We start from the raw sequence: 11,269 nt of genomic DNA, 5'->3' as shown, positions 1-11,269 counted from the left end.
CATACAAGAACCTGGACCAGGACCAGGTTGGAGACAAGGATGGATCCACAACCTTCTGAACATGAAATATCTGCGGAAACAAGCTAACACCATCAGCTTGGGAGCTACTGATGCCTATACTAGCAGGAGCTAACATTGTTAGCTAGAGCTAAAGACATTAACAGGAGCTAACACTGTGAGAAAAAGATTTGATTGTGATGCTAAATGCTAACGGTTTCAGTTAGAATCTGTTTGTTTTTCTGGTTGGATTCCCATCCATGGCGGTCCGGTTCAGACGCTCACGCTACTCGGTGCAAAAATCCCTGTTCTGGCGGGACATATTTGTTAAAACTGTCACCATGTTTGCTGTGAGACAGATAATCTGAGAACAGATCCATCTCCTCCCTGATCTGCTACAATCAGAGCCAGGAGGTGGGGCGTAGCGCTGTCAATCAACCTTATGTACTCACTGCTCATTGTGCTAATAGCAGAGAAACAACTTGCTTTACTTCTATGTGTTTCTGGGATGACGTCCGGCGTTGTCTTTGCAGAAAGAAAGCTTTTATTTACCTTCACACAAATAACTCACGTTGTGTCACTCGGTGCCTAACGCTCCTCGCAAGAAGACAGGTTCAAGGAACACAGGTAAACAGTAACATTCAATGACATCTAGGAAATATCAGTACCAAGGATCAAGGCAGGAGACAGACAAAACCAAGCTCTGAAGGAATGAACAAACCACAACGAAGAATGAACTTATTATAATAAACAAAACAAAATGGGGATCTGCAGACTACAACACACACAAACAGCGATCCGGCCAACAAACTGTCTCTCTATGCTAGCTAGCACTTATGACAGGCTGGCTGTGGTGAACCAGCTGTAACAGAGCAAGAGGGAGGGTGTGCACAGCGCATACACAAGCATGACTGACAGTTCTAAGATCCTCCTGGTACTGACTGATTGTGGCTGAGCGGTGTATTTCTGCAGTGAGCACTGGGAGAAGAAGCCGTCAGCACAAAGTGAGTTTCAACAGAAATCCATCCATCCATTTTCTGTTCACCCTTGTCCCTAATGGGGTCAGGAGGTGCTGGTGCCTCTTCAGCTACGTTCCGGGCGAGAGGCGGGGTCACCCTGGACAGGTCGCCAGTCTGTCGCAGGGCAACACAGAGACATACAGGACAAACAACCATACGCGCACACACACACACCTAGGGAGAATTTAGATAGACCAATTAACCTGACAGTCATGTTTTTGGACTGTGGGAGGAAGCCGGAGTACCAGGAGAGAACCCACCATGCACAGGGAGAACATGCAAACTCCATGCAGAAAGACCCCAGCCGGGAATCGAACCCAGGACCTTCTTGCTGCAAGGCAACAGTGCTACCAACTACTGCGCCACTGTGCAGCCCACTTTCAACAGAAATATGAAAACATTTTTAATAAAAGTGTCAAAGTGCAACTTTAAAAAAACATGGCAGCTTTAAAACATTCCTGAAAGGTTCCATCAGTTTCCATGAAGGTCATCTGATCCTCCTCCCAACAGCACCAGTACCAGCCTGCTGTTGGTCCCAGTTCTCACCTCAACCTGAGCAGCGGCAGCAGCTGGGATTATTTCTGGATTAAATCATAATCTGTCAGGGAAACTTATTATTAATGAGCAGAGAGGGAACCTCAGAGCTTTATAAGGCTCTTATTGTGAAGTTCTGCTAAACATATGCCCTCCTGTTACTGGGAATAGTTCAGATAAGACGAGCTGGTAACCAGTTAAACCATTAAACCAGACCAGAAAGCATCCAGTCTGGTGGTTCTGGTCAGAGCTCTGCAGGTCAGCTCCATGTTTCTGCTGATCAACAGGTCGGTACAGTGTCTGACTGCAGGACATCCCTGCACCACCCGGGTCCGTCCAGCAGAACCAGAATCAGAACCAGAACCAGTCTCCAAAGAATCAAAGTTAGGAAGCTTCTGTAGCTCCTGAGCAGCTGCGTGTTTTTCTCTCAGCCCACTCAGAGCCTGAAACAGGAGAAACAAAGCACTCACCCGTCTGGACTTCAGCTCGTCTCAGACTGGACCGGGCCGCTCCGAACCGGGCCCCCCCAGAACAACAACAGGCGCTCCAAATGTGCAGAGCTAGGCGGCGGAGCAGCAGCATGTGTTCAGAGAAGCAGCAGCTCCCAGCCTGCAGCTCAGACGGCTCCACCCCCCGACTCACTGTGGGAGCATCACACTCAACTGCTAACACACACACACACACACACACACACACTCTCTCTCTCTCACTCTGTGCTGGCAGCAGTTGAGACAACATTCTTTGGACAGAAGATTTGGTCTTTAAATAGAGCAGCAGAGCTGCAACAGCTTCAGGTCTGCAGCAGCTGAGGGGGAGAACGTTCTCCACACAGGAACCAACCGGAACGGGAACCAACTGGAATGGGAACCAACCGGAACGGGAACCACCAGGAACGTCCTCCAGTCAGGAATCCAACATGTCTGGCCTTCACTTGTTAGTTTGAAGAAGCAGTTTTATGAAAAATCACCTTTCTGATCTTTGTCATGTTTGAATGTTTTTCCTGCTGTGTTGATTTGATTCTTTCATGTTTGAGAAAGCATTTCATCTCCATGGCAACCATTCAGCTGCTAAACGTCTGGGTGGATCTAGCCCCACCTGAGAGGCTCCTCCCCACTCAGCTCCTTCAGACTAGCCAGCAGCAATTAGCAACCAGCTGATGTCATTATAGGAGCTGCTGCTCAGAGCAACGCTGGTAAAAACGTTAAAGGGTTAATAGAGGAGCCATGTTGGGACGACTTCCTGGGGGCGGAGCTTCAGGAAGAGCAGGAGCTTCTTAAAGAGACAGACGTTAATTATGAAGTAAAACTTATTTTAAGTGATCTTTGATACATAAAGCACATTAAAACAGCAGAAGGCAGCAGTTACTGATAAATGGAACTGTGTGTCTTTAAAATACATAATACTGGCCCTTTAAGAACACGGAGAGATGCCAGCAGCCATTATTCTGCAACAAGCAGCAAGTTATTTCAGTAGTGGGAGCGTTTGAAAAGGCCGGAGTTCAGGAGAGCAGAGAGAAGCACAGAATCATCCCAGCTGCTTTTGTTTCATCAGGCTGCTGTTGCTGTTGCTGCAGCTGTTGTTGCTGCTGATGTTGTTGCTGCTGATGTTGTTGCTGTTGTTGCTGCTGCCGCTGTTGTTGCTGTTGTTGCTGCTGCTGTTGTTGTTGTTGTTGCTGCTGTTGTTGTTGTTGCTGCAGCTGTTGTTGTTGTTGCTGATGTTGCTGTTGTTGCTGCAGCTGTTGTTGCTGCAGCTGTTGTTGCTGTTGCTGCTGTTGTTTTTGCTGCTGCTGTTGTTGCTGCTGCTGTTGTTGTTGCTGCTGCAGCTGTTGTTGTTGCTGCAGCTGTTGTTGTTGCTGCTGCAGCTGTTGTTGTTGCTGTTGTCGCTGTTGCTGCTGTTATTGTTGTTGCTGCAGCTGTTATTGTTGTTGTTGCAGCTGTTGTTGTCGCTGTTGCTGCTGTTATTGTTGTTGTTGCTGCAGCTGTTGTTGTCGCTGTTGCTGCTGTTATTGTTGTTGTTGCTGCTGTTATTGTTGTTGCTGCTGTTGTTGTTGCTGCAGCTGTTGTTGCTGCTGTTATTGTTGTTGCTGCTGTTATTGTTGTTGCTGCTGCTGTTGTTGCTTCTGTTATTGTTGTTGCTGCTGTTATTGTTGTTGCTGCTGCTGTTGTTGCTTCTGTTATTGTTGTTGCTGCTGTTGTTGCTGCTGCTGTTGTTGCTGCTGCTGTTGTTGCTGCAGCTGCAGCTGTTGTTGCTGCAGCTGTTGTTGTTGCTGCTGCTGTCGTTGCTGCTGCTGCTGTCGTTGCTGCTGCTGTTGTTGCTGCTGCAGCTGTTGTTGCTGCAGCTGTTGTTGCTGCTGCTGCTGTTGTTGCTGCTGCTGTTATTGTTGTTGTTGCTGCTGCTGTTGCTGCTGTTATTGTTGTTGCTGCTGTTGTTGCTGCAGCTGTTGTTGCTGCTGCTGTTGTTGCTGCTGCAGCTGTTGTTGCTGCTGCTGTTGTTGCTGCTGCTGTTATTGTTGCTGCTGCTGTTATTGTTGTTGTTGCTGCTGCTGTTGCTGCTGTTATTGTTGTTGCTGCTGTTGTTGCTGCTGCTGCTGTTGTTGCTGCTGCTGTTATTGTTGTTGTTGCTGCTGTTGTTGCTGCTGTTGCTGCAGCTGTTGTTGCTGCAGCTGTTGTTGCTGCTGCTGCTGTTGTTACTGCTGCTGTTATTGTTGTTGTTGCTGCTGCTGCTGTTGCTGCTGTTATTGTTGTTGCTGCTGTTGTTGCTGCTGCTGCTGTTGTTTCTGCTGCTGTTATTGTTGTTGTTGCTGCTGTTGCTGCAGCTGTTGTTGCTGCAGCTGTTGTTGCTGCTGCTGCTGTTGTTGCTGCTGCTGTTATTGTTGTTGTTGCTGCTGCTGTTGCTGCTGTTATTGTTGTTGCTGCTGTTGTTGCTGCTGCTGCTGTTGTTGCTGCTGCTGTTATTGTTGTTGTTGCAGCTGTTGTCGCTGCTGCTGTTGTTGCTGCTGCTGTTATTGTTGTTGCTGCTGTTGTTGCTGCTGCTGCTGTTGTTGCTGCTGCTGTTATTGTTGTTGTTGCAGCTGTTGTCGCTGCTGCTGTTGTTGCTGCTGCTGTTATTGTTGTTGCTGCTGTTATTGCTGCTGCTGTTGCTGTTGTTGCTGTTGCATGAAGACGGACCAGGAGCCATAGGTATAAAGCATGCGCACAAAAATGTGCGGCTCCATATTTTACATAAAATCGTAAACATACAAAAACCTTTTACCTGCAGTGAAAATGTGCAGCAGCCACACAAACTTTCTTTGTGGACAATAAACTACAAAGCACCAAAAATCACCTGAACTGAAACCTGAACCCGACTCCATCCGGTTATTCAGACCAAGAAGCATCAAACTCCATGTTTATCGTGATTTTCATATTTTACTGTTCAAAAGTAAACAATAACAGTGAACCACATTTATCCTCAGACAATAACACACACACAAAATAAATAAAGTAAAAATTACAGGAAACCCTCACTCAAATATAAATAGTACATTTCCTCAGTTTTCGCCTCATAAAGATCATCGCTCTGTGCACTGAATGCATGAAATGCCTGTTGGATCAGCAGATTAACTCCAAACAGTTTGATTATTGATCAGGTGATCAGGTGTGGAGACAATCCCAGGTATATCAGTAGCTGCATCAAGGTGAGCTGCTACCTGAGGAGCTTTGGCTCTGATGGAGAACATGGAGCCATTGATCAGAGATCAGATTGATCTGCTGGTTTCTGATCGTTTAGATTCATCCAGACTGATCATCCTGGAGCTCTGAGCAGAACTTAAAGCAGGTACCGGTACCGGTCAGTCCGATAAATGTACGCATCTACATGCGCTACGGTAGGAAACCCTGGCAAGGTAGCACAGGTGGATAGAACAGCTGGTGCTGCTGAAGGTCAGTCGTCCAGTCGAGTTTAGTGAATGAGCCTTTATGAACAGGAAGCATAAATAAACATGTCGGCTGGTTCAACATGATTCCTCCGTTTAACAAACGGCCACCTCTCTGCAGGGGGCGCTGTGACGCTCTGCAGCTCAAACTTTTACACTTGCATTTATTTATTTCCTCTATTTGGATTTTTTTCTTTAAATTTAAATATTTTTATTTTTTGTGAGCTGACCTCATGTGCTCTTTAAAAATATAAATTTATATTTATATAAAATAACTATTATAAACACTGCTAAAAGTAAGGACCGTTGCCATGGTTACTGGGACACATGGCGGCATCATTTCAGGTATTTAAGACATATTTATGAAGGCGGACCAGTAGAACCAACAGAACCAGTAGAACCAGCTGGAACCAGCAGAACCAACAGAACCAGCTGGAACCAGCAGGGACCAGTAGAACCAACAGAACCAGCTGGAACCAGTAGAACCAGCTGGGACCAGTAGAACCAACTGAACCAGTAGAACCAGCTGGAACCAGTAGAACCAGCTGGGACCAGTAGAACCAACAGAACCAGTAGAACCAGCTGGGACCAGTAGAACCAACAGAACCAGCTGGAAACAGTAGAACCAACTGAACCAGTAGAACCAGCTGGGACCAGTAGGGAGTAGTAGAACCAACAGAACCAGTAGAACCAGCTGGGACCAGTAGAACCAGCTGGAACCAGCTGCTGAATATGGAGGGAAGAACTCCGGTTCTGGTCGAGTGAACTGTTCAGAGATCAGAGGAAGATCTGCTGGAAGCCTGACTAAACCAATCACATGGATCTGATCGATCTGGCGATGTATCAGTAATAATCAGTGATCAGCTCTCCAGGTGTCCTGTTGGTTCGGCTTCCTGCTCGTCCTCTGATGCAGCCATTATGCGACGCAGCGTGTCGCCACTCACATGACCCGTCTGCGGTTCTGAACGACGGGTTCTGGTAACCAACAACAGGCAGCAGCTGTGCCCCGAGCGCGGCCTGTCAGGCGGCTCATCAGAGGAATGTGAGCAGGTTTTCCGGCTCAGGGAGCGATGAGCGGGCAGCCAATGAGGCGCCAGACGAGGCCTGCAGCTAAAGCCCAGAGAAAAGCTTCATTCCTGAAGTTGATCCCCACAGAAACACAGAGAAACCTGCAGCCACAGTAATTTCTGCAGGCGCACAGCGCAGGCGGGGTCCAGCAGGAGAAGCTCTGGAACGTCAATCACCACACCACCACTTTTATAGTGAAACCGTTGAATAAAGTGACGTAAGGCGACCAGCTGACTGCTATAGGACAGCTTAACACTCCTCATCATCACCATTGCGGAGCGGGAACCAGCAGCAGCAGTTTGGGGATTGGAGCGCCTCTGGTCTCGTCGTCTCCATTCCTGCTCTGGTCCGCCTCACAGACTCAGCCTGCAGGAACGGCCCCAGATGGTCTGCTGAGCAGGACGTGTTCCCACATGTCATTAGCTGCATTCCAGCAACATGTTTATTCACATTTTGAAGCATCACATAGAAATGATTGATGGAAACGGGGAAATTTGCCATAAATTCCTCAATTTCATGATTAAAAAAGTTCTTGTGCTTGCCTGAGGTGGTTTTCTGAAACAGTTGTTGTACTGAAGCTCAGCAGGAAACAGATGAGTTTCATATCCTAACGAAGCAAATGCTGCCCTCTACTGGTGGGACTGTGCCTTACCAGAGGAACCAAACCCTGAGCCATTAAAGAGATCCACGATTAGTAATAAAACTAGACCTTGTTTGGGAAATATTTATCTTAGATGTTATTTAGTTTTTATAAATTTTAATAAAATATTGTCACAGGAATGTCGCCATCTTGTTCACGCTGCAATGCGTTCTGGGTAAATAACAGAACCAGTAGAACCAGCTGGGACCAGTAGGGAGCAGTAGCAGTAGGCTCCTCCAGCTACAACAGTGATGAGTAACGTTTTTAAGTCCGGTTCGGCAACAGCTGTTACTGGTGGTGGTTTCACATTCAGTACCGGTGATATAGCTCTGTTAGCATTTCCGGCAGTAATAGCATGGTTAGCATTTCCGGCAGTAATAGCTCCGTTAGCATTTCTGGCAGTAATAGCATCGTTAGCATTTCCGGCAGTAATAGCTCCGTTAGCATTTCCGGCAGTAATAGCTCCGTTAGCGCTGCTTGCCTTTGACGTTTCTCCCAGCATCTGTAGCGCTCTGTCCGGTTTGAGACGCTGTGTAACAGCGACACCAAATTTTACCACTGACCCGGACCTCCATGGGTCCGGTCGGATCGGTGACGTCAGTACCCAGGCAGTATAGCTCCTGATAGCATCTCAAAGAGCGTCCAGCTCTGCCCGTCTCAGCACGGCATTAATTTTTAAGGTAACAATCACCTGTTAGAGCCTTCATTGGTTCTGCTGGTATATATGGCTCAAAGTGCTGTGGAGAAATGTCCAGGGTCCAGATGAGGTCCTTCGTTGTTGTTCCTCTCCGGCTCTCGCCTTCGCTCTCCTTTCTTTCATGTGGGAAATTATCCAGATTCGCCACAGATTTTTATTTTTTTATCACAGTCGATAGTAACACAGTGTGACGTTATCTAAAATTACACCAATCAAACGCAATGTAAGAGCCAGTTAATGGGGAATTCATATAGAATAATAATTTAGATTAAAAATGTATAAATATGCTTAATTTAATTTTAAGAAATTCATGATGAGTATATTTTCTGGAATGTATAACTTAGTTAATATAAAGGGATACTTTTATTGTGAAAAGTAATTTTGGCTTCCACTACGTAATGCATAACATTAACATGGCCCGTATGCACGTTTGAGGTCAGATTGCAGTTGGATTCGGTGGAAGCAACACAATTTTTTGACCGATCTGTACCGAGCCTTTCGTTTTTTCTGTAAGTGTACTTTTGGAGTTCTTTAAGTAAACATCATAAAAGAAGACTTGGTTTCAGTCGAGTGATTCAAATATTTGTTGTTAGACAAACTGCAAAGGTGGTACAACGAACTTTTGGGACGCAGAGTGCCACCACACGCAATATGATCAACAACTACTGGGGTAAAGTTAGCCTTCCTGTGTTTACTCTGTAGACTCCAGTACAGATTGGACCTGATGACGTCATCAACCCATCGGTGAAAAAATGGCGACCTCCATGGGTGACAAATACAACAAAAGATGTGCATTTTTGAAGTAATTATGAGTTCTGGCATATCAAAACCAGCATTTTTTAGGTAATAGAAAAATTGCTACATATTTACACCAACATGTTAAATAATCCTGGATCCCTTTAAAGCTGCAAATGATCAAATGCTACAAGAGATACAGATGGAGCAGATAGAGAGACATTCAGCTCCTTTAAGGGGCGACACCAAGTGAAGCAAAGGTTGCAGCGCGGGTTCTGCTTTTATCTCCTCGTTCTGCTCCGTCTCTAAGGTGTTTAACACATAAGCAGCACATAAATCAGGGGCTGTTTATGTGTTATGTCTGATATGTTGTGGTTATAAAAGCAGATAAGAGACAGAGGAAGGACACAGAGGCATTTATCCATAACGCTGTGCCTTCTGCGTACTGAAGCATCAACATCTGACTGGTTGATTCGCTAAAACCAGGAAATGGAAACATGCATAATTCATGTTTTCCTTTTGGCAGTATTTCAAAAGTTGGCTTAAAATTTGCATGGCAACTGGATGGAAATGTGGTTAGTGAGGGAAGTAGGTCCCGACCAGGAGAACCGACAGCTGCTTCAGTTTGACAGTTACTCAGTTAATAACATGAATCCATCCTGAAGCTCAGGAGCAACATGTTGCCACACCAAACCACCTGGTCCAGACTATAACCTGGAGTCATCACACAGCTGATTTCCACCTGATCCGCTCTGAGGTCTGATTGGATGGTTTAACACTCATCATACTGTGGGCGAGCCAGAGACTGCCACCTGCTGGAGGATCACAGCACTCACAGCTGAGCCTTAAATACTGATCTGACAGAGAACAGAGAGGAACAGCAGAGCAAACATCAGCAGAGCCTCAGGAAGTAACCGCGACCTTCATTAACCTTCATGAAGCCGCAGCATGGGCAGCGCTGACAACACGCTGCACCACAGCAGGCGGGGTTACTACAGCAGCCGCAGGATATAATTATTACTGAGCCAGAGGAGGGGGGAAACAGGATGCTGAAGGAACAAGTCACTTCCTGTCACTGCGAGGAGCGCCGCTGGAATGCATCACTGTGTTTTAATAAACTTACAGTCACGTCTGACTGAGTTTATTCTCATCATCAGAAGCACCTAACTCCCACTAAAAAATTCTCATCCTAAAAAAATCTTAGAGTAAATCTCCATCAGCTCCACTGTATTCTGCCCTCTTGTGGTCACCTATTCAATATGCAGAAGCACCATGTTGTAAACAGTCACACTAAAGTGTAGCTAACACCGTGAAAGCAAAACTCCGCCCCACAATTAGCACAAAAACATAAAGACAGAACCCGTAGGGACTGGTTTATACAGTTATCTTGATTTGGGGTTTAGTATCCTCCTCAAACACCCTGAGGACTAAAAGTAGTGGCACTACTTCAACATTTACTAGAGTAAAAAACAATAGTTCAAAAAAATTATTCAAAAAATAATAATAATAGTATTTTTATTAAGTAGCTGACAACATTTGACTTAATATTTAAAAGTGATGTCATCAGACAGAATATAAAATATAACTAAGAAACTCTCCTGACTTTTTGGTTAAAATGTGTTTGATTTTTATTCGGTGAAGTTACTCGCAGTCTACAGAGGATCCAGAAATGTTACTGCAGCGATGCTTCATTATACTAGAACGGAAGTAAAAGTAAAGTACGGTGATGTAAAACTACTCCTAAAGCAAAGGTAACAGAGTAAATGTAACTAGTTATTACCCACCTGTGGGCGGGACTGGTTTGATGATTGTAACAGCAGGTGTTTGCACCTTTACGGCCATTTTGGGGAAAATTACGGTTCACATTTATTGGTTGGTCCAGCAAACAGGGTTATTACAGGGCTCTCTATAAACTGTGAGATGTTCCCGCTATTCATTTAGATACTTAATTATTGTTTTTTTCCTTCTCTGTTTGATTTTGTATTCAATTTACATTTTAACCGGGATTATTACCGTGGTGTTGGACTTCAGAGAAGTTTCTAGAAACGCTTCGGATGCCCCGCTAACCGGTCAGTAACCGCCAAGAACAAGCCAATACGCTAATTATCCGTAACTAACCAGCAGCCTGGTTAACTAACCAGTTAATCTGCTACATGCTAATTTAAAACAAGAACTCACCGGCGGTAGAGAGCAGTCTGGGTGAAATAATCCGGTAAATTTGAGCTGTAGGGGTTATTTGTTATCCTTTCAGCGACCGATGCTAACCAGTTTCCGGTAGTTATCCTTCAGCTGGAACGGCTGCTTCTAAGGCGAACCACAGCGCCCCCTGTGGTCACTGTCCGGCATTACATCACTGGCCTCAGTTCTAACAGACGCCACCACTTGCTTTAATCTCTGTATTTGTCATAAAACATCAGAGATTTTAACTTTACAGAATTATTATTCAATTGGTTTTATTTTGTTGTTAGTTTCAGTTATTTTCAGAGGTTTGTTCAGGGAATTAGGGCTGCACAGTGGCGCAGTTGGTAGCACTGTTGCCTTGCAGCAAGAAGGTCCTGGGTTCGATTCCCGGCCGGGGTCTTTCTGCATGGAGTTTGCATGTTCTCCCTGTGCATGCGTGGGTTCTCTCCGGGTACTCCGGCTTCCTCCCACAGTCCAAAAACATG

The sequence above is a fragment of the Xiphophorus couchianus genome, chromosome 4 (assembly GCF_001444195.1).
Source record: "Xiphophorus couchianus chromosome 4, X_couchianus-1.0, whole genome shotgun sequence".
Classification (NCBI taxonomy): Eukaryota; Metazoa; Chordata; class Actinopteri; order Cyprinodontiformes; family Poeciliidae; genus Xiphophorus; species Xiphophorus couchianus.
This window is presented reverse-complemented; position numbering follows the sequence as displayed.